The following is a 4,509-nucleotide window of genomic DNA, read 5'->3' as shown; positions in this document are numbered from 1 at the left end:
TGAACTCCACATAGACAAAATTAAAAGATTGTTTAGAGATAAATAGGACAGTTATATGTAAATATGTTATTCATAAAATAACCCCTTATCTGATCATCTTATGTTGTACTGTCTGTTTTGTAGTAGGCATGGTATACCTTTTTCTAGTTTTCTTCAAGAGTTCAATTAGAATAGAGAAAAATTAGAACAAAATAAAACATAAAATCATCTAAGACAAGTAAGTCTAAGACAAGTCTACTAAACTTGTTTTCTGTTAGTACTTGTATTTGGTTTATCTGGCAAAGTTTTGGTAGCAGGTGTCTGAAAGGGTGGTGTGTTAGAGGAGTCCAGAAGCTGGTGAATGTTAAAGAAAAGCTTGTTTTATACAGCTCCAAGAGGAATTCACTACTGGCCAACGGTGAACCAAGGAGTGATACTGGTGGCACCACTGTAACAGCATATCTAAGAAAGGAAAAGGAGAAGATAAAATCAGAGTGAGGAAAAAAATAAGAGCTGAGGAGGGGGTGGTGGGGAAGAAGAAATTAGAAACCTAGAAGAGTGTGTGCCCATACTCTTCCACCAAGACAGGGTCACCTTCTTGTTATGCTCTGCGCCTTCACCCTTTGGTGAGGAATACCAGGGATAATATTTTGTTAACACTATTATCATACATTGTTAATGCAGTAAGCATGTTTATCAATGGCAATTCCGAATCTGTTATATGTGTCTCTTTATTAAATAGATTTGACTTTCTGAAACTGTCTCAGTGAAAGTCATTAACAGGGCTCGGAAACAGGCAAACACTCGACTCTTGTAAGTCCCCTTTAACACAACACACCTCACAGTATGACCAATATCGGAGAAGTTCATGAAGAAAAGCAGTCTGTGGGAAGTCCATGCAGGATCAGGTCTTGAAGGACTGCATCCTGTGGGAAGAACCCCATGGTGGAGCAGGGGAAGAGAGTGAGGAGGAAGGAGTGGGATGGAAGCATTTTGGACCCATTATATAACCCCTATTCCCCTGTACAGCTCTGGGGAGAGGTAGAATTGTGTGGAGGAGAATTGGGTGCTTTATGTTTGCTTTTAGTTTCTCACTGCTCTAGTCTGTTAGCAATATTCCTATTACTAATAAAAATACTATAAATAACATTAATACCCTTATTCTGAATCTGTTTTGCCTATGATGGTAATCGGTGAGTGACCAGTGATCTCACTGTCTTTACCTCAAACCATGAAGGTTTTTTTCCCATCATATTTTCTCCCCCTGTTCTTTTATTTTGAGGAGAAGGAGTGGGAGAGCAGTATGGTGGAGCTTAGCTGCCTATCAGTGTTGAACTACCACAACACTTAATACTTTGTAAGTGATAAAAGAGGTTGTAGAATATCATTGCAATAAGTTTCAGACAAATTCAATTTTTCTTGTCTTGATTTATTCAGAAAACTCCTATTCACAGGTAAATCTATACACAAGCTTTTATGATTATTCCAAGTCCATTTAAGATTTCACAATACCTGAAATTTCTCAATTTTATTTTTATTTTTTGTTGTGGCAGGCAGGTCTACATACAATTCCCCAGTCTGCTGAGCATTTATTGGACTGATATTTTGGCTTTGTTTTCCTTGTAAATATTGGCAGTGTCAAGTATGTTCTCTCAGCCATCTGCAGAGAGTCTTCACTGCTGTGAACTGGGAATATATTTTACAAATTTACTCTCATGAAATAGATTAGGCGAGGGGGTTAATAGCTTAATTATTTAAGAAAAAAATGGTTTTAGGATGCATATTTTAAAATGAAATCAATTCTATTGTGGTACATATGCACGGGCAGGATAGAAACTGGAGCAAATTTTGATGCAAGATGATACATTTTGCTGCAAAACATACATAAGGAAACACAAATTCACATAATTCAATAGACTCCTCTTTACAGTCTAGATCTTTTTTTTTTTTTTTTAATTGTTTACTTGATCAGTGCTTTGCATTAGGCAAATGATAATGTTCTGGTTTACCATGTGAAATGTTATTATCACACCTCTTTTGTTCTTCCTGAAACTATCTTATTAGGATTCTTGCTATGAGATTTAATAACCGGTAAGGAAACTGCTGATTTTAGAGATTTAACAATATAGAAAAAAAGCATGATTCTATTCTTCCTTATTTCTCATTCAGTTCTAAAATTTGAGTAAAAAGGTCAGTGAAGAAAAAGCAAATGATTGTCAGTGTAAGAAATAAACAGATATTAAATTTGCATTTCATGTACTTGAAGGGAATATTAGAACAGCTTTAAAAATTAAATTGCTTTCATACCTTTCTTATATATGATACTAGATATTTTTTAACTCCTATTCCTTTTATGTAGGTTTATTTGTATTTTCAGTTAAAAGTATAGTTACTCTTAAATTCTTCAGCAGGAAAAAAAAAAAAAAAGACTAGGACCTGCTCTTCCAGTCCTGAAAATTATTACTTGTTCCTTGATATGCACTCTTCTGGCTTGTTATGCTAGAAGAATGGAAACCTTTATTTATTATTGGTGGCTATAATTCTAGCCACCTTTGTACTCTGGTTGCATTTTAAGATAAAAATATTTCAATTGGTTAGTGCCGGGTATGTCTCTTGGACCAGGCAATAAAATGCTATTCCACATCATTTGTGTTTCCAGTAGAACTTAAATTGGATATAGGTGGCTAGCAAATCAGCCTTGGGAGGGTTTGTATATGCCTAAAACATTTGCTTCGGGCAGCATTCTCAGATTGTGTCATTTACACACAAATACACTCCAAGAATTATGGTTCATTAAAAACAAACAAACAGAACACTACATGTAAATTGCTTTCTTCAAATGTCACAAAAAGGGGAGTGTCACCTTATGTATTTTTTTCGTATACATAGATAAAAAAACACGTAGAAATAGCACTATATTTGGAAACTAAAAGATTACAGAAAGTGAGTATGAGCTTCTAATCCTAGGTCTTTCTTCCTTCATTCTAATGACCTGGAAATTCCATTTAGAATGTATTAGTTTTTTTGTTGTTGTTTAGTGTTTTTTTTTTTTTCTCTCTAATATTTACAGCAACAAAGCTGTGAAACTATTTTTGTGGGAATAGAAAATTAAAGAAAACATCTTGTCCAGGAAGAGTATTTTTGTTGGCATGGCAACAGATATGGAGGGATTTCAGAAGGACTCTGTGCAAGATGCTCATAGTGAATTTCCCCTTGCTGCCAATAACATCATTGGATTGAAATCTCTGGGGTTTTAATGAAACAGGATCATGAAAAAGGTCATGTTTCAATTTCATTGTTTCTGTTGATATTTAGTTGACTTTCTTAATGTACTTATTATTACGTATTTATTTCCATAATTCTACTCAATTTTTCATAACAATGTGTGTTGACATAATGTAAAAAAAAAATAAAAAAAATTGCCAAATACTTTTACATATTGCACTACTGACTACTTTAGAATTGTTAATTAGGAATAGAAGCAGGGTAGTAATAAAAGATTTTTCAACCTCTTTGAAACACAGTGAGTCAATGAAAAATATTTCTTCAAAATATTCTAGAACTATTTTGGTCATTACTGTATACTGAAGTTTGAAATTAATTTATACTGAAGCTGGAAAAGAAAAAGAAAAGAATAAACTTTGTTGACTTAATTTCCATGGATAGTTCCATGGTACAGACACCAGCAGCTCACTATGCAAGATATCGTCACAGCAATTCTCTATAAATAATTTATAAAGCCATACTTAGCAGTATGGCTTTTAAAATGATCCTTTGAAAAAATTTGAATTACATCATTAAACGATATCATTGAGAAGGGTCAGGGTGCTTTTTAAGCAGAGAGCTTTCAGGAAGTGCAGAATAAAGCAGTTAATCTGCAAAACTCTTTTAAATCATTGTATTAGAAAGGTCACAAGCACATAAGTATGATTTAATCATGCTTTGCTAACTCCTAAAAGAATTACTATTCTACAGCAGCCTATGCACTACATCTATGCAGATAAATTATTTTTTACATAGACTGATATAAAAAATCATTAAAGAGAGGTCCAATTTGGGTTTACAAGCAAAATTAAACAGCAGAAGCAACAACAACAACTTTTCATTTAAAATGAGAAACATTAGAGTATAATATTTAATTTTGTTTACCAACATATAGTCCTCATAGTAGGTCATAAAATAAAAGCTGTCCTTCATAAGATAAATTAATAAATCCAGCAGTGGTTTGCCAGAAGGGACAGTGAACTTAGAAGGTAAATTAACACCCAGAGGTCCATCAAAAATAGCTTCCCTCAAAGCTGCTGTAGACAGAATCCATCAGAAGTGCACTTGGAAAAGCCTGATAGTATTTTAATTAATGGAGAACACTTGTGGGCCATTTATTGTTGCTAGGAATTAGGTAAGCTAATTGATCCAGCACAGGTGCATATAATTGAGATATCTGCCTAAAAGTCTGGATTTGACTTTTAATTTACTCTAGTAGTTTTGCAGATATAGTGGAAATTTAGTTTACAGGAATCTTTAAAAGAA

The 4,509-nt window shown here is 33.7% G+C and overlaps 1 long non-coding RNA gene across 1 annotated transcript; it reads right to left on the bottom strand.

Moving 5' to 3' along the window:
* Window positions 1–305: 305 nt before the first annotated feature.
* LOC310885783 lies at window positions 306–4,208 on the bottom strand. Its single transcript, XR_014574973.1, has 3 exons — window positions 4,129–4,208; window positions 818–905; window positions 306–441 (listed from the first exon to the last, which is right to left on the bottom strand). It is a non-coding gene; the product is annotated as an uncharacterized lncRNA (long non-coding RNA).
* Between the last annotated feature and the right edge of the window lie 301 nt (window positions 4,209–4,509).

This window comes from Anser anser (assembly GCF_964211835.1).
Source record: "Anser anser genome assembly, chromosome: 1".
NCBI classification, from domain to species: Eukaryota; Metazoa; Chordata; class Aves; order Anseriformes; family Anatidae; genus Anser; species Anser anser.
This window is presented reverse-complemented; position numbering and strand designations above follow the sequence as displayed.